The sequence below is a fragment of the Mustela putorius genome, unplaced genomic scaffold, assembly GCF_011764305.1.
Source record: "Mustela putorius furo isolate JIRA1106 unplaced genomic scaffold, ASM1176430v1.1 tig00000592_pilon_pilon_pilon, whole genome shotgun sequence".
NCBI lineage: Eukaryota > Metazoa > Chordata > Mammalia > Carnivora > Mustelidae > Mustela > Mustela putorius.
Window position 1 is genome coordinate 2,684,281 of NW_025421426.1, and position 26,179 is coordinate 2,710,459.

The following is a 26,179-nucleotide window of genomic DNA, read 5'->3' on the forward strand; positions in this document are numbered from 1 at the left end:
ACCCAGACGCCGGGAATATTACCATCAGTGTGGGCCGTGCTGCCCGGGGATACTGCTCTCCCGGGCTCCCCCTCGGTCTTTTAGGGAAAAGGATGTCAGCTCCGGATCTTGCCTGAAAATCAGAATGCGCGTCACAGCAGATAATTTACTGAGATCTCACGATGCATGGATGCTGGGCTCCTTACTTGCCACGAGCTCCACTGTGCCCATTTTGCAGATGCCTCGAGGTTTTTTTGCCTCCAGAGAGCAAAACCAGGAGCGCCCTGGTCTCCCCGGGGGCGGCGTAGCTGGAGAGCATTAGTACTTACCCGGGGTTCACACAGCTAGGAGACAACACCCAGGTTCGCTGAGAGCAGGGCCTAGGATACGTTTTCTTTTCCATCAGTGCGCATTTCCCGGCCTGTGCCTCTGTCGCATGGAGTTAGAAACTTACCTAAGCACAGGAAGTCAGAGGGCTGACAGCTCACCGAACGAAACAATTTTAAATATATCATCTCGCTTCGTGCAAACACCCTGGAGCAGACACAGGTGATTACCTCTCATTACAGAGTCTGTCCTTGAAAATACTTCAATATGATCAGTGCGAGAAGCCGTCCGCGCGCAGTTCAGTTAGTGGAAACTCAGCAGGAGGTGGTTAGCTAACGGGCGATGGAGAATGCACTGTTGGGGGAGAGCTAGCCAACCAACACACCGCAGGAAGGACCACACTCCGGCAACAGCTATGACACATGCTTCTTGCAATTCAGAAATGGGGGTTTTACTAGTGAGACTGGTGGCGGATGAGAACTAGCCTGACGACCTTAGAAACGGGTTTGCCTTGGTAAAATTAAAGGTATTCAAGACATGGGAGTTGACTAGACTGCATTATAGGATACAGCAATCCGTCCTGGACCTACACCCCTCGCCACTCCTTCCCTGACTGGTCCCATGTCCAGCCACTTGTTAGGATTTCTGACCACGTCATGCCGACCAGAAAGCATGGAATCCCGCTTTTGGAAATATTGTTACACCTGCTGTGAATGAACCTTTCACTCAGGGTGTGACCAGAGCCCCAGAAAGAATATCAAGCTTCCAGAATAGGCTTTATAAGCTGTTTTGTGCCCTGCTTGCTAATGAATGTTTGCCTATAAGAGCAGAAATTTGGGCAGATTATGATAAGTTATAGCTAGGCTTTGGGGGAGTGCCTACATCTGCCATAATTAACCTAAGAATGGTTCCATGTCGACCTGGCTTAGATTACAACAGTTTGCCTGGTACCCCATCCCCTACCCGGGCCTGCCTGGCTACCAGAATCCCTACTGGTTCAGCTTTTAGTCAGTAGTTCATCCAGAGAAGATAGGTCCAGGACCAGGAGATGAACCATGATTAGCCTACACCAGGCATCAGCAGACTATGGCCCACAGGTTAAATCTGGCCCTCCACCTGGTTTTGTAAATAAAGTTTTATTAGAGTACCGTCCCGCCCACTTATCTATGTGTTTTCTGTGGCTTCTTCCATGCCACTGAAATAGCAACTTGAGTAATTGATTGCCACAGGAACTGCGTGGCCCACAAAAGCTAAATTATTTGTTATCTGGCCCTTTATAGAAAGTGTTTTTCAGGGGCACCAGGTGGCTCAGTGGGTTAAAGGCTCTGCCTTCGGCTCACGTCATGATCCTAAGGTCCTGGGATTGAGCCCCCCATCATGCTCCCTGTGATCTCTGTCTGTCAAATAAATAAATAAAAATCTTAAAAAAAAAAATAAGAAAAGAACATGTTTTTCAACCTCTGGTATAGAATAATGTTAGTCCAAGTGTGTTCTATGGAATAAAAGCATCGGCTTCACCCGAGAGCTTGATAGAAATGCAGACTCTCACGCACCACCCAGACCCAGCTTGGAATCGAATGATGGAGGGGGTTAAACTTCCCACAAAGGAGAAGATTTATGATTCGCTTAAACCAAATACCCTTCATCCGTTAGAGCTGGGTGCATTGCTGCCCAAACTAAACACCGGTTCTGGTAGGAGAGAAGAAGAAATAACCCAGTTGCCCTTAGGGTCCATTCTCCTTCGGTTACAGAATTTTAACATAGATAAACTGAGCCCCAAACGCCAAGAGTTTATATGTTAGCGCCGAGGGTAGTGGAACAAGGGACGTCACTGGCAAACTTGGTTTGATGCACACACCTTAGACAAATCCTTTTATTTCCCTGAACTTTGGAGAAGTTCTTAATGGAAAATAAGGACACTAGTTTCAGATATAAGGTTTGTATCACATGGGATCAATCCAGTAGCAAGTAATGCAATAGCCTGCAAAAAGAGACAAACTATGGTCTCCCAAACATGAAATCTGGAGGTCAGGAGTTAGAACATGCACAGAATGACTAAGAGTGTCACCAAAGATTTAGCCTCTCTTGGGGCACCTGGGTGGCTCAGTCAGTTAAGTGTCTGCCTTTGGCTCAGGTCAAGATCCTAGGGTCCTGGGAGAGAGCCCCAGGTCACTGAGCTTCCTGCCCAGTGGGGCGTCTGCTTCTCTCTCTCCCTCTGCTGCTCCCCCTGCTTGTGCTCTCTCTCTCTCTCTCTCAAATAAATAATAAAATCAAATCAAATTTAAAAAAAGAATTCATTGAAAGCAAGGATGGATAACCAGTGACCAGACCTCCTCCTCTTAGAGGGGAAAGAGTGTGGAATTTTGGGGTCAGGACTTTGAGGTCATTCCATCACATATTAGCTGGGACACCTGATGCCCCAGGATCTCTTGGTTCTTACGGAGAAAATAAAATAATAATGCCTTCCTTGTAGAGTTATCTTGGTCTTGTAGTCAGAACTCTTCAGTCCACAGTGCCTGTCATGTGGGCACTGAAGAAACCTTTGAGAAACCGAGTCACCTAAAACCTTAGTTCATATGGCAACATGAGTCAATTTCCAAGATCTCCAACTTTTGTTAGTAGGAAAGAAGAGAAAATAACCACCAATGCTTGAGTGATCATTTTCCTTTGGTTACAGAATCTCTACATTCATATCCAAAGCTCTGCATGGCCAGAGTATGGATTTTTTTTTTTAAGATTTTTTATTTAATTATTTGACAGACAGAGATCACAAGTAGGCAGAGAGGCAGGCAGAGAGAGAAGCCCCGCTGAGCAGAGAGCCCGATGCGGGGCTGGATCCCAGGACCCTGAGATCATCACCTGAGCTGAAGGTAGAGGCTTTAACCCACTGAGCCACCCAGGTGCCCCCAGAGTATGGATATTACTATCAAAATGATAGCCTCTTACATTCACGACTTACTTAACTTGCAGCTTTGGAAATAACAATACCGGGGCGGGGGGATGTATGTCTCCTAAAACGCTGTATTCCATTTCTTCATTATTTTGGAAATTACCCTAGAAATTTAGGGTGTTTTTTTTTAAATTTTATTTATTTCTTTGACAGAGACAGATCACAAGTAGGTAGAGAGGCAGGCAGAGAGAGAGGAGGAAGCAGGCTCCCTGCTGAGCAGAGAGCCCGATGCGGGGCTCGATCCCAGGACCCTGAGATCATGACCTGAGCCGAAGGCAGAGGCTTTAACCCACGGAGCCACCCAGGCGCCCCTTTAGATAAGTTTATTTATAGGAAGTTTTGTTAAAGCTGATAAGGCAAGGAAGGTTTTTTGGACCATTTTAAATTTAGAATTTAAAAATTTCACACTTGGAGACAAAAGAAGGGATAAAGGAAGAAAAGTTTGTTGTTAACATTCTGGGACCCTTAACAGCAGATGCCGTTCTCCAGTGACGGTTACTGCTTCCGATATTTTAGGTTCTCTTTCCTGTTTAGGTACCCTAAAAACAGGTACCTGGGTGGCTCAGTAGGTTAAGCGTCTTCCTTCCGCTCTGGTCTTGATTGAGAGTCCTGGGATGGAGCCCTTGCAGCACGTTCCCTGCTCAGTGGGGAGTCTGCTTGTCCCTCTCCCTCTGTGCTTTCTCTCTCAAATAAATAAATAAAAATCTTTTTAAAAATAAAATGAAAAAATAAAAAGGCACTTTGGGAGCAGAAGGAAACATGGGGTTAAGTGCACTGGCTTGGGTAATCTAGAGCAGGGATCTCCACATTTTTCATGTAAAGGAATTGGTAGTAAATGTTGCAGGCTTTGCAGGGCATAGTGTCTTTGCCATTGTTGCTCAAGAACAGTCACAGATGATAATACAACCAAGTGAGCATGACTGTGTTCCAATAAAACTTTATTTACAAAAACAGGCATTGAACTGGGTTCAGTCATCAGACTGTAATTGCCAAGGGTCCAGAAAGAATTATATTCTGCCTCTACCATTTCCTAGTTGGGGGGTTGGCCCATTCTCCATTCATTTGCAAAATGGGCATCGTAACTAGGCTACCTCATTTGGCTCCAAGGATAACAGGGATCAGTGTGTAACTTATTCCCTCTAAGAATTCTACAGATCTTACTTCTCATTAGTAGTATTATTCTCTCCTCTTCCGGTAAAGAAGTCATGCAGTTAGGAAGGGTCACACTCAACCCCACCAGGCAGCCTCAGGAAGAGGAGGCCGTTGTCTGGGGAGTTTAACTTCACCCTCCTTAGCTTTTGGTTACAAATGCCTTTTCGCTCTTTCCTACGCCAATCCACTCAAGGGAGAGTCCTGGGGGGGGGAAGAGGAGCAGAAGGACGTAGGTGACCCAGACAGATTGGGCTCATGGGGAGAACGAGAATTCTACCCCTACCAAGTCCTCCTTCTGTCCCAGGCTCATCTCCTTTCTGGTGGAAGACTCTGGTCTCTGACTTCACCCCCCCTTGTCCTAAGGCTCAGGCTGACCTGGGAAGTGCCTCTGAAGCTAGTTTCCTCGCACACAGCCTAGCTTGCGGGAGCACCATGGCAAACCCAACATTTATTTACTCCATTCGACTACATCATCACAAAGGAAAAAGATCTTCTGGGATTTTGTTTTCCTTTTTTCTTTGGGACATGCTCCCTGCACTGTTACCCACTTGAGTTTTTAGGATCTCTGGCATCAGGCCTTTGGCTTTGTCTCTCCTTTCTTTTGTGCTGATTGTCACATGCCCACATATTATTTACACCTCCCGGTCTCTCTGGGGCTTCTAATCCCTCCCTTTCTTATTACTAGCATTTCTTCCTGGGCCTCGCCTCCTTTTTTCGAACCAGCAGGAGAGCTCCGTGAGCCTCCCGATAAACAGCAAACAAGATTGTGAATCTCAATGACAAATACAGCAGGCGCTCTATTTCCCGGGCCCCATGTAATTTTTAACGTGGGGATGGTAACTTCTTTGGTTTTCCTGCTCCGAACCTCGGCAGGCCTGGTTCCTCTTTCATTTTGGCCTTGTCGTATCTCTTCCTGAATTAAATGTTTCAATTAGCTTGCTTGTTACAAGGCGCAGGGAGCTGCCTTCCTCTTTAACTCAAATTTCCTTCTTCCCGGGCGTAACAGAAATTTGCTGTACACACTGCAAGACAAAGAACAGAAAGACCTCACGGGCTGAGCAAAAAGATTCGGTTGTATACATGATTTCGCCAGGTTTCCAACTGTATAATGAAATCAGACTCCTCCCCCGGGAGGGGCGTTCCCTCCCCAACCTACTGGGCTCACAAAATCCCACCCACTTCTTTCCAAGGATACACTTTGTTCTAAATCCCCAAGGCTTCACTCTTGCACACAAAAAAGAACAGGAAGCTGCACCTAAATTATAAAAGTGAGCTGCGATCCTTCTCCGAACCCACGGCGAAAAGAGGAGATGGGACAGAGTTACACAATATACAGCAGGCGTTTGTAACACAGGCATGCCGCGCTACCGCAATGACCTTGGCAAAGCTGGCCCCTTGGGTGGGGTTGGAAGGGGGGTGTGAACGGGAAATCGGACTTTTTTTTCCCTTTCTCATGAGCCTCTCTCCCTCAAGCTGGAGGGAAGATTAAACACTACAGGAAAGGGCACGTGTTCATAATAGATTTTTAATGGGTTATTAATTCTCTGTTTTAAACCCTCATTTAAAAAAAACTTAATTCTATCAATTCTCCTTCGGATTAAGGCAATTTAAGGACAGGTGTGGAGTCAAGCTCCTGCTTTCAGGGAGCGGTGAGTGTGTTTAAGCAAAGAATCACAGGGTGTGCATTAGACTGGGTGTTTATTACATCCCTGTTTGCAGAAGCAAAGGCTGAAATCCACACCAAGTCCATTGAGGGGACAAATAAAATACAGCAAGGAACATCCTCCGAAGAAATACTGTGCCGCCATTTAAAAGCCCATTATTTCTAACACGAAATGCTCTTCAAATGATCTGAGTGAAAAATGCAAGGTAAAGACAAAGAAAGGTGTATTCGATATACATACATGCTGATCTATGCGTAGACTGTTTCTGGAATGATACACTGAAAACTTACTACTAATTGTCTGTGGGGGAGGGGGGAGATATGCCCTGCCCCACAAACCCTCTGATTTGAATCTCCCCCTAACCAGAAGCGTGTATGACATTCTCCCCAAAATTTGTAGCTCATTTTTTTAAACTGCATGTCATTATAGAAAATTGCCCACGAGAGTTACTTTAAGTGAAAAAAGAAAGTTGTACAAGTGTCTACAAATATGATTCTGGTGGTATATTTAAAGCGAAGAGTTTATGTATACATACACACACATTCTCTCTCTCTCTATATATATATATATTATATATATATATACATATATCTATGCACACTTCCATATTAATGTCAGCAAGGATATGTGTCACACTATTAAAAGTACTTATTGGCTATCTCTAGTAAGCTCATGAGCTAATGGAGGTGAATAAAGGGAAGGAGGAACTTTGGACCTTTCTACCTGGGTTTTATATTGTTTGAGCCTTTTAGAGGGCTTATGTGTGGTTTCTATTAAAAATTTTGAAAACTATGATGAGGGTCGCCTGGCTGGCTCCGTCAATGGAACATTCAACTCTTGATCTCAGGGTCGTGAGTTCAAGTCCCATATTGGGCATAGAGCTTCCTTTAAAAAAAGAAGAAGAAGAAGAAAAAAAAAGGAAAAGAAAAAAGCTGAAATGGGAAAATAAGAGAAGAAAATGGTCAAATATTGACCCACCTCCATGAGAAACGTGGTCCATGTCTTTTCAGGGAAATGAAACGTTCAAGAATGTTCAAGGTAAATTTCTGCCTTTTGCCTCCTTAACAAATAGGATATTAGGGGCACCTGGGTGGCTCAGTGGGTTAAAGCCTCTGCCTTCAGCTCAGGTCATGATCCCAGGGTCCTGGGATCGAGCCCTGCATCGGGCTCTCTGCTTAGCAGGGAGCCTGCTTCCTCCTCTCTCTCTGCCTGCTTCTGTGTGATCTCCATCTGTCAAATAAATAAATAAAATCTTTAAACACACACACACAAATAGGATATTATACATTATTAGATACGCAGGAGGTTTTTCTCTTCCCCCTAAATGCTATTTGCTGAGATTGCTCCAAATTGCTTTCCGAGGTGTGCTGTTGGCGTCTTTGTTCCAGCCAGCGTGCCTGGAGAAGCAGGAGTCTCTGCCTTCTGGGACATGGCAGTGCAGAGTCGAGCAAGAGGCCTGACTCAGTAGACGCAGGTCTCATACTTCTATTTACTCTCCTGCCTTGTGCAGTTGAGCTGCACTTGAATGACTTCATTAACAAGAATGAAGTTCCTTGATGACAAAAATCCTGACTTTGGCTGTCTGCTGTTTGCAGTTATGCTGCCAAACGGCTTCTGTGTAAGTCATATTAGATAGGCTGTCTCCAGTGTGAGCCCTGGAAATACCCTCTCCCTCCTCAATTAGCTCTAGGAAGACCTCTGTTAACATTTTCTTCTGCCTTAGGCATGCGCAACAATGATGTAGGAAGAGACACACTGGAAAGAAAATTGTTGAGAAAGTCTTTATGGGAGTCCCAGTTTCCAGGCATTTACCCTGCAATTTACCACCTGAAATAAACATATTTTGCAAGGGAGCATGATCTGTCTTCTGGGATTGATAACAAACACATACAGTCAAACAGCAGCCCGAATCATTTCTGCAAGGGCACTTTTCTGGCAAAGGGAATGCCAAGAGCGAAGTTTACAATGTAATCTTCCAGCATTTCAGGGGGGGTTCTGTCTCTGGGGCAGCATTTTCTTGCTTCCCCGAAGTTCTGTTGGAAGTGCCTCTGCTCCCTCTCCAACGGTTATTTGGAAATTCTCAGCATTTGGTTGACGATCTTGAGAATTATTTTATTGAGGAGGGAGGGGTTATGTTTGGAAGCCCAGTTTTTGCCAATGAGGATGGTGACCGGACAATCTCTGATTTGAAGTTGGAAGGGGGGAGGGGGTGATCTGTCCCGCCCCCGTCTTCCTCACTGACAGATGGAGTTTCTTCTTATTTTGGATCCCTTGAAATGACAGCGGTTGCATCTGCAGGTGTCGTCATTCAGGTGTCATCGTTTAGGTCACTCGTTTAGGTGAGGCATCCTTCAGACTCCTTTCAATTTAGGCAGAATGTTAAAGGGAGAGTTGACGGTCTCTCAGGATTCAAAAAGGATCCGCGGGCTATTGTCTGACCTCCTCAGTGTCTGATTGACTAGTAGAAAACGCATCTCCATGGGAACAGATAAATGTCTGCTTTTCACGCCATGACATAACCAACTCAGCCCGCAGAGCCTCACCAACCTAGCACTTTCTTTGGGCGGCTCTAAGCAGCCTCTGTCTTTTCATGTTCAGCCAAATTATCTGCCAGAATTTCTTTTCAAGTCTGGGGAAAGGGAAAAAAAAAAAAAAGAGCTTCCTCCCTCCCTTCCCCTCCCCCTTCTGCACGGAGTTAATTACTGTATTTTCATCTGAGAGGGTGGGAAAAAAATACACACTGAAGCTCAATCGCTCACAAAACAAGGCTGGCGTTTCGTATCTGCCTGTTGTCTATGCTGTTGGTAATTTTTTTTTTTTAAGGTATGGCGGTCTGCTGCTGTATTTGGGTCATGTCAGGAAGGGCGACCCTAGAGCCTGGGAGGCAGACCTGGGGCTGGCTGTTGTGGACTGTTTGTTTACGTTTGTGCCAGTGTGGGGCTGTGTGACCTGAGGCAAGTGGGCAGCAGCTCTGGTTTCATACTGCGATCTGAGATGCCGAGAGAAGCCGAAGGATAGGAAAAATGGCTGGTGAGTCTCAGGTATCTGCCTTCCCTCCCCCCTCGAGCCCCCAACAGCTGCCATTTTAACTCCCTGATCACTGATCCAATGCTCTGTGCCAGCAAAATTCGAGAACAGCTCTCTGGAGAGCTGGGACTTTCTCGGGTGATTCCAGACACTTCTGCTTCTGTTCCTGGTTAAAAATACCACCGGAAGCGGCATTTTCTGATGCGAATGCAGCACTTCCAATCCAGTTTCTGGAGCAGAGGAAAAAAATAATAACAATAAATGAAAAAGGGGAAGAAAAATAGAGGTGAAATGTACATATACACACACAGAGACACGTGTGCTTTTTCAACACACAAGGTCAAAATCCTAGAGGGAAAAATACCTTAGCCTGTTTGATTCTAAAACTGGACTCAAGAATATGGGCAGGTTCCTTATTTTGCTGGAATCCATTCCCCGTTCTTACGATTCTCTCCTTTCTCGTTTCAGCTCAACGTGCCTTTGTCTCTCTCTTCGTCCTCAGCATCCACACCCACCCACCCACCCAACAAGTCTGAGCAGGAAACGTTCAAAGACCAGTGAACTGCAAACCCACTTGGCATTTTTCAAAAGAATCCAACTTAAAGATAACCTTCGGTCAAGATGAGGCGATCAAGTCTCAATTCCAGCTCTTCCGTGGACGTGGTTCCTAAATATCGAAACCCCAGTGGTCTTTATCTGGACCAGCTGCTTCTGATGTCTAGAAGGAATGTGGCACATCAAGTGTGTGAACACTGCCTCTATTGTATCCAAACAGGCTGATTGAAGCCTGGATAATTGGCATGTAACCTTCTCTATTAATAGTGCAGACAGATATGTGAATTAGCTGAATCCCTCCGACATATGCCATGCATTAGCTAAAGGGGCTTACGATTCTCCAAACATCTCTGCTAACTATTACACCAATAATTAGGCTTTAGAACTTGATAACTTTGGGGGGAAATCAATAAATAATGGCAACACTCCCTACTGCCTCTGAATAAGAAGTACCTCTGTTTTGTTATTACATTTGGGGTTGAGGGCTTGGGGGTTTGAGGGGGTGTGTGTGTGTGTGTGTGTGTGTGTGTGTGTGTGTGTGTGTGACTGATGCTGAGTTTCTGGAGGAGACTGGTAAATTTGGGGAGTCTTTGTCTGGCTTCTATAGTCAGCAAAGTATTGAATAACAGCATCCACTTGTCATGTCCTATTTAAACATCTTGTAGAGGAATATACCCTGAATAAGGCTATTTAGAAACAGACATTTCTAAATAACTGGTTGGTCTCACATCAATTCCTAAGACTATGTGGGCTGATGGGTAAGAGAATAAATGCAGTCAGATCTCCTAGGTTTGAAACTCTCTGCCATACAAGCTTGTAGCCCTCGGCACTGGTTTAACCTCTCCATGCCTCAGTTTTCATATCTGCAAAATGGGCAGAATAAATACTCCTATCCCATCGGGACTTCGTAAAGACCTAATAGCTTATTCTTCATCAAATGTTCAAACAATACAGAATAAAAGTATTTTTTTTTTTTTTTTTTTTTTTTTAAGGTTTTATTTATTTGACAGGCAGAGATCACAAGTAGGCAGAGAGGCAGGCAGAGGGAGAGGGGGAAACAGGCTTCCCGCTGAGCAGAGAGCCCAACGCGGGGCTCGATCTCAGGACCCTGGGATCATGACATGAGCTGAAGGCAGAGGCTTTAACCCACTGAACCACCCAGACACCCCGTATAAGTATTTTCTTAATAAATAAAGTATTAATAAAGTATTATTAAGAGTTAATAAATAAATTGCCCATTTATTTATAAACAGGCATTGAAAGTATCTATTTTTCAAACTGCAGGTTGTGACCTATCAGCAGCTGGTGAGAGCAATTTATGAATCCCAGATAACACTTTCTGGATAGGATAGGATAAGGTAAGATAGGGTGTGTAACACGCAGGAAGGGTAAACATTGGTCAAACTTTTTGGTGTGTAAGTGTGTATGTGTGTGTGTGTTTGTATAGCAGATTCCAATGTAAAAATGCACATAATTCTCTTAGTGGGTCAAGTTTAAGAAAAATGTGAAAAACCTGCAATCAAATCATTGAAAACCTAGAAACAGGTGGCACCTGGGTGGCTCCGGGGCTTAAAGCCTCTGCCTTCAGCTCAGGTCATGATCCCAGGGTCCTGGGATCGAGTCCCGCATCGGGCTCTCTGCTCATCGGGGAGCCTGCTTCCTCCTCTCTCTCTGCCTGCCTCTCTGCCTGCTTGTGATCTCTCTCTCTCTCTCTCTCTCTATCAAATAAATAAATAAGTAAATAAATAAAACCTGGAAACAGGGGCTCCTGAGTGGTTCAGTCAGTTAAGCATCTCTTCAGCGGAGGTCATGATCCCAGGGTCCTGGGATCAAGGCCTGCAATGGGCTCCCTGCTCATAGCGAGCCTGCTTCTCCCTCTCCCTGTCCCTGTGCCTACTGCTCTGCCTGCTTGTATTCTCTGTGTGTGTGTGTGTCAAACAAATAAATAAATAAAAATAAAAGTCTTTAACCTCCTTTAAAAAAAAAAACCTGGAAACAAATACATCAATAGGAGATTGGTTTAATAAATTCAGCTACATCCATTCAATGGGTTACCAAGCAGTCGTTCATAAGAAAAAGGTTGGTCTCCCTTTGCTGATTTGTACTTGACCCCCCAGAAATAATATTTTGTAGAAGGCAAAAACATGACAGAATGTGCTTATTTCAATCCTGTTGATATAAATAACAAGGGCTTTGTTGTGTGTGTGTTTGTTGGACTAAGTTGAGCCTCAGCCTGGTGACTGTTCAGACCCTGGGTTGAGTGGGATCCCGTCTTCCTCGGGGTTCGCCTGCCTGGTGACTGGCACTACCGTCCACCCAGGTGAGCAAACCAGAGCTCTCAGAGCCACTGTTGGCATGCCTCCCTCACTCATCAGAAGTGATTCGAACTCCATTCATGTGGCTTTATCTTTAACCCTCAAACCCTAAGCCAAGCTACTGTCATTTCTCCCCTGGGAAACCACATCAGGCTCCTAACTAGTCTCCCTGCAGCCTCCGATCCCTCTGAGCCACCTAACTAGCCTCACTGCCACCTCTTAACGAGCAGCCTTCAGGCACCTAACTAGTCTCCCTCCTTTCCTGCCGCCCCCATCCTTCCCACTGTGGCCAGAGAGACGTGACCAGTGCCTTTGCCATCTTGCTTAAATTCTTGCCATGCCCCCCAGTTGCTCTTGGGACAAAGACCAAAATTCTACAATAGCTTTTCCATTAGTTTCCTACAGATGCTATAGCACAGCACAGACACACACACATACACACACACAAATAAACCTGGGTGGCTCAGTTGGTGAAGAGGCCAACTCTTGACTTCAGCTTAGGTCATGATCTCAGGGTCATGAGATCGAGCCCCGTTCGACATTCTCGCCTCCTGCCCCTCCCCCCAACTCGCACGCACTCTCTCCTTCAAATAAATAATAAATAAATCTTTTTTTAAAAAAGATTTTATTTATTTATTTGACAGACAGAGATCACAAGTAGGCAGAGAGGCTGAGAGAGGAGGAAGCAGGCTCCCCGCTGAGCAGAGAACCCGATGCGGGGCTTGATCCCAGGACCCTGAAACCATGACCCGAGCCGAAGGCAGAGGCTTTAACCCACTGAGCCACCCAGGCGCCCCCATAAATAAGCCTTTAGAAAACTGGTTGATTCAGACACAGATAGAAAGACATAAGAAAGGCTGAGGCCCAGTGCCTCCCTCAAGGTGACCCAGATAATCAAGAAGAAGGTGGGACCGAAGTGCCAGGCTTGATCTTGGGGTCATGAGTTCAAGCCTCACATTGGGCATAGAGATTACTTAAAATTTTTTAGAAATAATCCATCAATAAATAAATCGATCGAAGGAGGGCGAGGAGGAGGGGAAGACGAAGAAGAAACGGGTGAGCCTCAGGTGAGGCACTCGGGCTCCAAAATCTCCTCACGGCTTCTTAGCTGGGTGCGGCCTCCGTGGACTCATTTCACCTCTCGGAAAGTCTGCACAGCGTCCTCATCTCTGTGAGGAGAAGAGCAGAGCCTCGGGGAGCCTCGCATCGAAGGAGCTACTGCAAGGAGAACTCCCGCAAGCCTGCGAGAGGCAGCAATCATTCACACACTCTCGGTGGGACACGTGCCCCTGACCGTGGCGGCAGCCACAGGTCATTTTCAAATGTTTTCTTTGGCCCAGAGGGTTTTATAAAGGGGGGGAATTCCTTCTTTCAAAATGTGTATTTTTAGCTTCACCCACGGGTCAGAAGTTCTGGCAACCCGAAGGCCATCTCCGTGGCCTGAGGCACCAGAGCCAAGAAGCACCCGCCGCTCCAGGCGCCCTCCTGAGCGCCACAGGCCCCACTCTTCTCTCTCGCCCTGGGCTTGCTCGCTCTCCATTCAGATCTTGCTCTTGTTGGCAACCGGGTGTGCGGGTCAGGATCGGAGCAAAAACCAGAGACCCTCCGGAAATAGGACAGGTGTCTACGGGAGGACTTCAAGGGCGAGGATTGTTCAGAGAAAGAAATCCGGAGTGGAAAACGCTCGGAGGCTAGCAAAATCCTGGCAACTGTAGCTGTCCCCCAGGGTAGGAGACGCGAAGTCGGGTGTGGTTGCCAGAATCTGAAGAAAGTCATGGAGGGAGAAAGTCCCCGAATCACAGCTGTGACCTTCCGTTTGGGAAGCAGACGACAGGGGGCAGGCAGGGAGCTGCGGAACCAACCCGCCCCACCCCCACCGGACTTCGCTGCCCCCCTAACTTCACTGTCCCCCCCACCCCAGTCTCCTGCAAGGGCCTTCCACCGGCCAAACCCAAGTGGAAACCGGAGCAGGGGAATCTGTCAGTAGAGTCCAGAAAGGGCCACCATAGAGCAGGAAGGACAAGATGGAAGAGTAGATCGAAGGGGAAAAGGAGCAATATTTAATACACCACTGATGGGACGCCTGGGTGGCTCAGTTGGTTAAGCAGCTGCCTTCGGCTCAGGTCATGATCCCAGCGTCCTGGGATCGAGTCCCACATCAGGCTCCCGCAGGGAGCCTGCTTCTCCCTCTGACTCTGCCTTCCACTCTGTCTGCCTGTGCTCGCTCTCACTCTCTCTCTCTTACAAATAAATAAATAAAATCTTAAAAAATAATAATAATAATATACCACTGATTATCAGATTCTTCCTCTTTTTATTTTTGGCTATGAATAACAGATAATATTTTAAAAACCACCCTCTCTGTTATTCCTGTCTTAGATCCCAGTCCCTCTACATCGGCAGAGCCTTTGCAGCCAACAGAGGAGAACCAAACCCCCTGCGTCTCCCCACCGCACCCCCTTCGCATTTCCAACATCCACCCAACACTTTCTTTTTTGTGTGTGTTTAATTGTTTTGCAGGTGGTTGTTGCTCACTGAAGATAGGAACGGTCTTATTCATCTTGGAACTCCCAGAACCTAGCACTCTGTCAGACATATAATAAGTTCTAAAAACCCGGAGATTGTGGGTGGATTTCCATGTATTGTTCTGGTAATGGCGGGGAGGCCCAAGAAGTCAGTGGTGGAGAAGAAATGTCATCACTTTCTTTCACAGAAATGAATGGCCACTCACCAGACCAACAATTAATGGTAACCGAAACAATGATATTAGACTCTCTGAGGAGGCACTATGTACGCACATATGTATGCATTTATCTGTGGTCTTCCAATCATACTGTACACCATGTCATATTATTCCTGTTTTGCAAAAAAGGAAACTGAGGCATTAAGAGGGTAATTATCCAAGGTCAATACTGGAGGCAGGATTGGCCACCAGATCTGATAGACTCAGTCTTCAGTCAAAAAGCCTGCCTCTTTGGTATCGTGCTAAGCAAAGTAAGTCAACCAGAGAAAGACAATGACCGTCTGCTCTCACTGACATGCGGAATCTGAGAAACAAGACAGAGGATCATGGGGAAAGAGGAAAAAATGAAACAAAACGAAACCAGGGAGGGAGACAAACCTTAAGAGACTCTTAATCTCAGGAAACAAACTGAGGGCTGCTGGAGGCGAGGGCTGGTGGGAGGGACGGGGCGGCTGTGGGATGGACACTGGGGAGGGTGTGTGCCGTGGTGAGCGCTGTGAATTGTGTAAGACCGATGAATCACAGACCTGCACCCCTGAGACAAACAGTATGTAACATGTTAATTTTAAAAATAATAAAAATAGTGATAGTACTAAAAAAAAAAAAGCTAGAATATTTGGTGACACATAATCGGGATTTTTTTCAGCTTTATTGAGGTATAGACAAATAAAAGTTGTATGTATTTAAGATGTGCAACTGGATTTCCTAAATGTGTACATGGTGAGATGATTATCACAAGTTAATTAACATAATCATTACCTCACATAGTTACTTTTTTCTTTGTGTGAGACAAGAACATAAGATGGGATTTTTTTTAAAATTCTACTCTGTTATTGGTAAAGGAAAATGTTTTATAAATGTCTATTTCTTGGAAGACATCAGAAACAAATAAACAAATAAATAAATCCTGACCCTTTATAGTTAATAGCCTTAACTTACTGTTACTTCTAGTATTTGTAAGCTGACTTGTATATCTGTTATCCCTTTTTTAAAAAAAAAAAATTTTTATTTTTCATTTTTTAATTTTTTAAAATATTTTATTTAATTATTTGACAGAAGAGAAAGAGCACACAAGCAGGGGGAGCAGCAGAGGGAGAGGGAGAAGCAGGCTGTCCACTGAGCAGGGACCCTGATGTGGGACTTGATCCCAGGACCCTGGGATCATGACCTGAGCTGAAGGCAGAGGCTTAACGACCGAGCCACCCAGACCCCCTATGCCGGTTATCCTTATCAACATGTAGCCGAAGTTTGGTTATGCAACAAGTAGAGATCTGACTTAACCGGTGGCTTAAGCTTATAAGGGTTGTTTCCTCTATATAACAAGAAGTCCAGGGGTCTCTCTTACCATGAGCTCCATTAATTGTGATTTCTCTCTCAAGGATGTAAAAAAAAAAAAATGAGTTTTCCAGGGGTCAGTTACCATACCTGGCTGGCTCAGTACGTAGAGCATGTGGCTTTTCATCTCAGGGCCATAAATTCGAGCCCCATACCGGGTGTAGAGATTACTGGGAGAGAGGAAGGAAGGAAGGAAGGAAGAAGGTGAGAGGAAGGTAGGTAGGTAAGTAGGTAGGTAGATAGATGAGGTTTCTGACCTGTTCATGGACTTTCCCTCTAAGTCACAAAATGGCCACTTGAGTTCCAGTGATCATTCCTATGTACCAAGCAGGAAAAAAGAGAAAAATGGAAGGCAAAATATCACCTACTGGCTAGATGAGGTCTCTTGACAGAGCCTTCCCAGACAGCTCATCTATGTTTTCTGCTTTCACTTCAAGAGTCGCCTTTAAGTGAAAGAGCGATGAGGACATAGAGACGCATCTCTGGAGGCATTACTGGCCTCCACAGCACGGAGGCTCTGTCCTTAAAGAAGAAGGGGAAATTGATGGTAAAGAGGCCATTAACATTCTCTGGCACAATCCAAGTATCCGTTTCTATCTCTTCCTATCTATATCTTTATATATTTACGCTTTACTCCAGGGTGTGATGAACAAGGCCCGCGGCCTGCCTTTGTAAATAAAGCTTTATTGGAAAACAGCCACGCTCATTCATGGATCTGTTGTCTATGGCTGCTTTCACACAACAAAGACAGGGTTTAGTAATTCCAACAGAGGCCATCTGCCCCTCTGAGCCTAAAATAGTTAATATCTCGCCCTTTCCAGAAAAAGTTTGCCGATCCCTGTTTTCGTCTCTATCTTTGGAAAAATGCATTGTTCCTCGCTGTGACTCACTGGCTGAGATGAGAATAGGCCCAGATATACGAGGGGAGCCACGAAGCGGTCCGCGGTCATGATGGCAGTGTCCCCTCACCGTCCCTGCTGTAGCTCCCATTAACAAAGAGCATTCAAGGAACATCTGAGATTGAAGAGGCATTTCCACTGACATCTGCTGCAAGGTCTGGGCCATTCCATCCTGTCTTCCAGCATCTCTCACGACAAAGGCAATCATTTTCACTAAAGAATAAACATACTTTTCGCCTCCAGATGCCCACAGACGTTCCGGGAGACTCACACACAGGAACAATCTAAAATTATCCAGCTTTGTATGCTATGGAAATAGCCTCATTCAAAGACAACTTCGTATTTGTTGAGATAATTACAAGTTTGATAAGTGCAAATTATCTGAGGAATAATTTGTGAAGAATTATGCACGAGCCTAGGGTATTGGTTAAAGGATAGTTTATAGCAAATCCATATAGATTGATATAAATCAAAAATATTTATGTGCCTATAGGCACATAAAAATCTGCCTGCCACTTCCATTCAGTTATCCACGCAGGGCCTGTGTATTTTTTGCCAGGGATTTGCAACTGAATAAATCTCATAATTCAAAACGTTTCTCTTCACCAGTTTACCAGCATTGTCGTGGGGCCATACCATAAACACTTTATAGTCCACTCAACTTGTTAGCTCCAAAATTGTGTTTCTTGACCAATCTGAGAGGAAACTTACAATACATCAAATTTTGAGGTCAGACATTTTTAATATCTTATATAACATTATTTTAAATGCTTACTTTTAATTTTTCAAAAAAAAACATGATGTAGAGTTCAAATTCTCACAACGTTAATCATACTGCATTTAATTTGACTATATGGATCCCAGAAAAAATACAGGATATAAACATACATCTGAAATGCCTTGGATGGGACTACTTGTCCGTATATCACAAGATTTCTCAAATGTGGCATTTTTGACATCTGGGTCTGGAAAATTCTTTACTCTGGGGATCTATCCTGCACACTGTAGGATATGCAGCAGCACCCCTTGGCCTCTCCTCGCTAGATGCTAACAGCACTCCCCACTCTGTTGTGACAACCAAATATGTCTCCAGACATTGTCAAGTGTCCCCTGGGAGGCAAAATCACCCCTGGTTGAAAATCACAGCGATGCTATGTTCCAGAGCATTTGTTTTGCACAGAGGTCCAGATTCTCTGCTACTTCCCTGCTGCAAAAACTTGGACGTAATTTAATCTCTGCAGACCTCAGTTTTTTCTGTCTAGAACAGGTCCATAATAACAGCTTTATCTCACAAGGTTGTTGTAGAATTAAGGGTGGCAATACACGTAAAGCAATAAATTCTCCAAACACAGTAGGTATTATAATCGCATTATGCTTCTTAATTATCAATAAATCTTTTGGCGGCAGAGTCCCCACTCTGGGGTTTTGTAGGATGGACTTGTGAACAGCAGAGACAATTGCCCCCAGCTGGGACTGATTAAAAAAAAAACACTCATGAGCTGATGAAATAAAGTCTTTCTTTCCAAGTGGAATGAAAAATTCGATTTCACAAGCCACAGAAAAGATTTTAAGGTTTTTGTTTTTTTTTGTTTTTTTTAACTAGCAAGCAAAACGAGCCCTCTTCTCCCATTGGCAGGCAGAGGAAAAGGGTCAGGAAGCCGCTTTCTTCCAGGCCAGCTCAGAGGGCAGTAAGGGAAACCCACCACCTCCTAGAATGACCCTGTAGAATGACCACAGAGCGTGCTGATCGTTGCTGATGCCAATGTGGGGCTCTCCTCGTGCCCGGGTGGAATAAATGTGTTGGCCCTTGAAAGAAAGACCCAGGCAGATGGCTACCAGCCCCAATTATCTTCAAGTCATTTCTCAAGTGTGCAAACTATTGGTGCTATTGTCTGCCTCTCTGCTTTCAGGAGGTTATTATCGGCAGATTAGCTATTTGAAGCATGCCCTCTTGCCTCTGTTGTGCTGGAGAAATAAGCCTTGCCTTGAACGTGGCATTTCCAAAACAAAATGCTGGCGCTCGGGAATATGTTTTCTCACCTCTCAAGTCCTGAATGGGAAAAATTTGGCGGAGCTTTGCTTTTCCTGTTCTCGGAGATATATGCACAGCTCCTAGGAATTTATTTCTTCAGATGGCCTCCCACGCACGTGAAATAATGTACGGGCTGATTTATTGCAGCACTGTTTGTAAGAGCAGAGGAGTAGAAGATTATCTAAGTGTTCATCCAGGGGAGACCAGCTACATAAATTAATTAAATGGAATACTATGTAGCAATAAAGAAAGAATGAGGAAGTTCTTCACGGGTATGAAGCAATCCCCAAAGTACACTGTGGAATAAAAACAAAACCAAACATGCACAGCGCACATCGCAGATTGCTTGCATATTCTGGAAAGATACATGAGAAACTTGTAAGATAACTTTTCTCCAGGGAAGGAAACTGGGTCACTTGAGACACGGGATGGAAAGAGATTCAACAACTTTTTCCATCTGATGAACTTGGTACCATGGCAAGTGTATATATATATATATTTTATAAGTAGGGTACTTCAAAGTTTAAATAACGCCCCCCAAAATAAAGTGCACGACTCTAAGGTTAACGTATCTTGGAGGAGGATGGGAGACAGTCTAAACTGTACTGTTTTCTCCCCTCCCGACCACCTCCTCCCCAGGATATTTTTATATAGAAATAATTTGAGATTTCCCAAAGAGCTGAACACATGGTCCCAAGTGTTTCTGTGTCACCTTTAGCCGAGTTCCTCCATTATTCACATGTTACAGAACCACAGTTCATTTATGAAAATGAAGAAATCTGACACTGATACGATGCAATCCTTGTCCTTAAACTAGAGACTTTGCTCTGATTTCACCGGCTTTGCTACCACTGTCCTCCTCCTGTCCCACGATCCTACCGGTCCTCGTGGCTCCTTTGTCTCCTCCAATCAGCGACAGTCGAGCGCTCTGGTTTCATGATTGGCTCCATTCTCAGCCAATGGGAAGAGTCGGACCTGCCTGGGTCTGGATGCGGCTGGGACGCTCGGTGGTGTCTGGGCGCAAGACCAAGCAGAACCCAGAGCATCTTCTGGCGGAGCGCCCGCCTGGATGTTCCGAGCAGGATTTCTGATGACAGCAGCTAAATTTTATGGAGTGCCTTCTACTTGCAAAGCACTATGCTAAGCATTATTGGAACACCCCAACAGCCCCATGTGGCCAGAGATTACGTTAACTCCATATTATGGATGAAAGTACTGAGGCTTACATGAGGCGCCTGGGTGGCTCTGTCCGTTGAGCAACTGACTCTTGGTTTCAGCTCAGGTCATGGTTTCAGGGTCCTGGGATGGAGCTCTGCATCGGGCTCTGGGCTCAGTGCAGAATCTGCTGGAGATAATCTTCCTCTACCTCTCCTTCTGCCCCCCTGCTCTCTCTTTCTCTCTCTGCAATGAATAAAGAGGGGCGCCTGGGTGGCTCAGTCGGTTAAGCGTCTGCCTTAGGCTCAGGTCATGATCCCTGGACTCAAGCCCTGTATTGGACTCCCTATTCAGCACCGAGCCTGCTTCTCCTTCTCTCTCTCTCTCTGCCTGCCACTCCCCCTGCTTGTGCGCTTGCTCTGTCTCTCTCTCGTGTCAAATAAATAAATGAAATCTTTTAAAAAATAAAATAAAATGAATAAATAAAATATTTTAAAATATATACTAAAAAAGGAAGAGGAGGGGGAGAAGAAGAAGAAGAAGAAGAAATAGAAATAATAATACTGAGGATTCCAGAAGCTAAGCTGCTTGCCCAAAGTCACAACCGCTTAGCGGCAACACTGAGTTTAGCCTGAAGCAGGCCAGATCCAGATTCTTTTACTTCAACCTCTGTATTCCGCTGATTTCTTCTCCCCCCTCCAGAATCCTGTCATTTGTGTGAAAACCAAGGCCCAGAGAGGGAACGTGTTACATCCAACTCACAGTTCATGAGCACTTGTGTTGAAACAAGGGCTTCTGGCTCCTTCTTCGTTGTCTACTCACAAGAGTATAATGTGGAAATACGGCAAGTTACTTTCTCTCTCAGGTTCAGTTTCCCCATTAAGTGGGAATAACACAACCCAACGCAAGCTTTGAAACTCACTTGAGGTCACAGAATCTAGCAGAGGCTCCATCTACAAAAGATTTTGTCTTGTCTGCTTGCTTTTTTGTTTATTGGATATAAACCTCTGTTTCCCCGTGGTTAGACGTGAAGAAGGTGGCCGAGGGGGGAAAGCCAGAGAGAAGCGTGACACAGGGCGAGACCCAACGGGTCTAGCTAAGCAGCAGGACCCGTTTCTTTTTATTTTCCAATCATTTACAGGCACGGAATACTAGAAAAAGGAAACAAAAAAGCAGAGACATACGAAGCGCTCGTCCAACATTTTTCTTGGATTCCAAAGACATACAGCCAATTCATCAAATTCAGCAGACCGGCCCTGTCTACGGACCACACAGAAGGCGGTTCTGGTTCTAAGAAAATGCTGGAGCTCTGTGCGGGGGCCATTTTGCACACTGCTCTGTCCCATAAAGTGGCTCATGTGAGCACGGATAGCAGAGAGATCTGGGGACACAGACTCCACAGCCCACGGGGCAGCCAGCGCAGGAGAGAAGTGAAGCCCCTGAGAGGCAGGGACAATCATTTCGCACATTTTAGAGAGGAGGAAACCGAAGCCCAGGGAGATCAGGGAGCAGGTCCAAAGCTTTGAAACAATGGAGAGCCCCTACCACAGAGACTGCCTTGTGATGAGCGGCTAGGCTTCTGGAGAGTTCCATGACAGCCTCAGGCGGGTGGGGGGCAAGTTTGGCCAAGGAATTTTTTGCCAGGCTCCGATGGGATGAGGGGCACGGGGAGGCGGGAACCAACGGGAAGTGCATTTGATGGGGGAGGAGAGGTCTGGCGAGGGAGGGGTACCAATGGCTCCAAGTGGCCTCTGAGGAAATGGACCTCCACATGCCGCTCAAGGGGACAGAGACCGGGGCTCGGGAGGGGCGGGAGGAGGAGGGAAGGGAAAGTCAAGCGAGCAAGGGTGACCTTGGCAACGTGGGATAAGGGAAGGAGAGCGAGGAGGAAGAAGCAGGAGTAGCAGTGTCTGAGCCAAGCAGAAGGCCTAAGCCGTGTTCAAGACTGCAAGGATTTGCCTCGTGAACCTCCTGCCTCTGCTCCTGAGAAGTTTCCCTCGGAGCCCACAGGTCTTGCCAGCCCCCATTCCGTCACCAGCAGCCGCGAGGGCAGGGTCTCCCGTCTGAGCGGGAACCCTGGCCTTTCCGGAGCTCGGTCACTCGCACACAGCGGCCGCCCTGGGAGCACCGGCGCAAACTCGCAGGGATGTGGTTCGGAGGGAGTCCCCGGTGGTGGTGCCGCGTTCGAGTCCCTGCTCGCTCGCCCACACCCCTGAGCCGGCTGGCGGGGCCCCTCTGCTGTCCTTCAAACCACCGTGTGGGGAAGGCGTGCGAGCCGAGGGCATCACTGCCTGTCCTGTTCACCTACAGCAGGATCGGGGCAGAGGGGTGCTCAGGAAATCTTGTTGAGTGAATGAATGAATGAAATCCAGAGATCACAGCCGAAGCCCAGGGATCCGTGTGGGTTAACCAACAAGCACCTGGTGGAAGGGGCTTCGGGGAACCTCTGCTGGGACAAGAGTCGCGGCAGAAGTCCTGGCCTGGAATCCAGTCCCTAAGTTGAAATGCAGGGGTGGGCGCGCCAGAGTAAAGGAGCATTTACAGACGACTCGGGCCAGACCCACCAGTGGGCACCACTTCTCAGTCTCAGCCCTACTGACATTCGAGGCTGGGCTGTCCTTCGTTGTGGAGCTGCCTTGTGCACCGTGGGAGGGTCAGCACTGTCCCTGTCCTTTACCCACTAGAGGCCATTAGCAGCCCTCCCTTGAGCTGGGACAACCAGACTATCTCCAGACACCTCCACGTGCCCCGAGGGCAAAATGCCCCGAGAGAAACCCCTGCTTTGAGATAAACTGCCTTATTTCCCGCCGCTAGCACCCCAGTTTCCAGGATTTCTGCAGATGGATCCGGGAGCCGAAAACGTCAGAGTGGAGCTGGGACTCCAGCAATTTCCTGCAAAGAGCCTTCCAGAATGAGTTCTGTGGATTTCCAGCTCATCAGTGTCCTCCCCTTGTTCATGCCACTCGTTTTTGCTGTGATTTGTTGTCACTCCGATTGCTTGATTCTAGAAATGAGGACGCTTAAGGCCCAGAGGAGTTTAGGAACTTGTCCAAGTTTACACAGCTAGTTGGGGAGCAAGTGGATAGCTAATTTCTAACATACACATACTAGTAGGAAACCAAATAATAGGTCTGTGAGTTGGAAAAGGGCATTCATTTTTGTCCCCTTTGACCTCAGACAAAGTGAGACGTTGGGGGCACCTGGTAGCTCAGTTGCTAAGCGTCTGCCTTAGACTCAGGTCATGGCCCTACGGTCCTGGGATCCAGCCCCACATCAGGCTCTCTGCTCTGTGGAAAGCCTGCTTCTCCCTCTCCCACTCCTCCTGCTTATGTTCCCTCTCTTGCTGTGTTTCTCTTTGTCAAATAAATAAATAAGATCTTAAAAAAAAAAAAAGTGAGAGGCTGAGTGTTGTGCCCAGGGGGAAGGGTCGGGGGGCACTTCCCATTTCCAGCCTGCTCCCTGGGGCTTTCTGCTTTGCTAAATGCTGAAGGAGGCAGGGCTGTCCCTCTGCCACCACAGCTGGTCTAGACATAAGTGGGGATCTTTGAGACACCACAAGAAGAGGAAAGAAAAGAGAGAAAGATGGAGAAAGAAAAGTTCTCCCAACGAACCCATCTGGCAGGCAGCAGCAGTCCGCTGAGCCAGTGGGCACCACGAGACAATGTTTTTGCATAAAACAACTTGAAGCAAACAGAGGAGGTGGGTTTGTTTTGAAAGGAGACTGTCGCGTGTCCTGTGCTGTCCTCACTGAAGCCTGACTCACCTTCGCTAGCAGGTGTGAGTCAGAACTTGCTCCAGACCTGGAGCATCAAGGCCATCCAGGTGTCAGATCGAGTCCTAGGAAGGGCGAGGTGATTCAGTGATTCTCCACCTGAGTTGTTCAAAATGTCCAGCAACTCAAAAGCTCAGCTCAGGCCTCTGGCTACAGATGTACCTACACTGGTGTTTGTCCAGAAGACTCGGGGATAAGGCTGCTGGCTTTTGTAGCTGTCTTACAGGTATGTTTCTTAAACTAGGTTGGGGCTCCAGCTGTGGTCCAGGTGCAGTGGTATTAGACAGGCAGAGGTAAGGCAGACACTTGTCACTAAGTCATTCAACACGTCTTTATTGAGCACCTACTGTAGGCCAGACACTCTTCTAAGAGCTGGAATAGAGCCAAGGCCCATCCGGGCTGTCCTGAAACTTACATAGCAGTCCCTGGAGACAGTTAATCAACAAATCGTTATCTAAGAAATCAGCTGGCGAGAACTCCTATGAGAAATAGAAAAGCAAGGAGTGGGCTGGAAAGAGTGGCAGCAGGAGTGGCGGGCTCTTTTAAAGAGGGGGCACCAGGGAAGACCTCTAGGAGGAAGGAGGAGGTTTGAAGTTGTCCCAGAACCTATACTAACAATATTGGGGTGAGAATAGAGCCCACTTTCGAAGGGGGAAGTGGTTCGAACAGATGCATCCACACCCATGTTCACAGCAGCACTCCTTGTGCCAGCTAACGGTGTGAACTGCCCAGAGGTCCATCAGCAGATAAGTGTATAACAAAATGGGGTGGAAACATGCGATGGAATACTATGCAGCCCCAAAAAGGGAATGAAATTCAGACACAGGCTATAGTATGGATGGACCTCAAAGACATTATGTTAAAGGAAATAAGCCAGAATAAGCCAGGCATAAAAGGATAAATAGATCGTATATGATCCCACTTACACAAGGTACCTAGACTAGTCAAATTCTTAGAGACCGAGAACAGAATGGTGATTGCCAAGGGCTGGAGGGAGGGGCGTCAGGGGTTGGGGAGAGCGGGGTGTCATGCTTAATGCGGACAGATGACAAAGCTTTGGAGACAGCTGGTCCTGATGGTTGCACAAAGAGAATGTATTTAATGTCACTGAACGATACACTTACTATGGCTAAAACAGGAAGCTTTAGGTTATGTATATTTGCCACAATTTTTTAAATTAGCTGGAAAGAAAAAGAGGAGGAGGAGGAGGAGGGACTGGAGAAAGGAAGGCAGAGCTGGGAACATTTAGGAAGTGAAGCTTACTTTGGACCAGTCAGCTGTGAAGTCTTTTACATACATTATCTCATCTAATCTTTACAGATTAATTCATTGATCTGTATTAATTAATTAATTAGATTAATTCGCGAATCCATCACATTAAATAGGATCCCAGTTTCCCGATGAACAAACCATCGCTCAGACCCATCAAGCGCCTCTCTCAGTGGTGAGTGACTAGGCTGTGACTCAGCCCCACACTCCTTGCTCTCTGCCCACACTACCAGCCTCCCACCTTAACCCACAGCACAGAGCCCTGTGCTTGCTAAAACCTTCACTTCTCGGGGCGCCTGGGTGGCTCAGTGGGTTAAAGCCTCTGCCTTCGGCTCAGGTCATGATTCCAGGGTCCTGGGATCGAGCCCCACATCAGGCTTTCTGCTCAGCAGGGAGCCTGCTTCCTCCTCTCTCTCTGCCTGCCTCTCTGCCTGCTTGTGATCTCCGTCTGTCAAATAAAAAAATAATAATAATTTAAAAAAAAAAAAAAAACAACCTTCACTTCTCTGCAAAGTTCAACAGCACCATCGCTAAGCCAAGCCATAATGGCAGTGGGTTTAAAGTGGACCCCGTTGTGCAGGATGGATTCTTGAAAAAGAGGCGTCCATCCCAATCTTGAAAGCCCAGTGGTATCACTAACTTAGAAAAGTCATCCATCTCCCTCACTCCACAAACAAAGCCGGGTGCTTTTCTGGGCGCTGGGGAGGGTTAAGGAGACAAAAAAACAGTTCTTGGATGCAGAGCCTGATCTAACAGAAGACGGAGAGAAATCAATAGCACCAAATCTGCGTGGAAACCACGACAGAAATGTCACACGGCGATTCGCACAGGATGCTAAGGGAGCTCAGGAGATCCTAGAGAAAGAATTTTTTTTTCTTTTTTTTTGTCCTCAGAAATTAGGAAGCTTTTCCTCCCTAGAAAATAGAGTCATCCTGGAACGTAAGTTAGGAGAATGAACCAGAACCTTAGCTGGCGATTTCTGACATACTTTTACTTTCCACCCAC

The 26,179-nt window shown here is 46.3% G+C and overlaps 1 long non-coding RNA gene across 1 annotated transcript; it reads right to left on the reverse strand.

The window, feature by feature from the left end:
* Positions 1-4,177: 4,177 nt before the first annotated feature.
* Positions 4,178-7,211, reverse strand: LOC123392628. The gene is made up of 2 exons (XR_006607380.1): positions 7,051-7,211; positions 4,178-5,430 (listed from the first exon to the last, which is right to left on the reverse strand). It is a non-coding gene; the product is annotated as an uncharacterized LOC123392628 (long non-coding RNA).
* Positions 7,212-26,179: the final 18,968 nt, after the last annotated feature.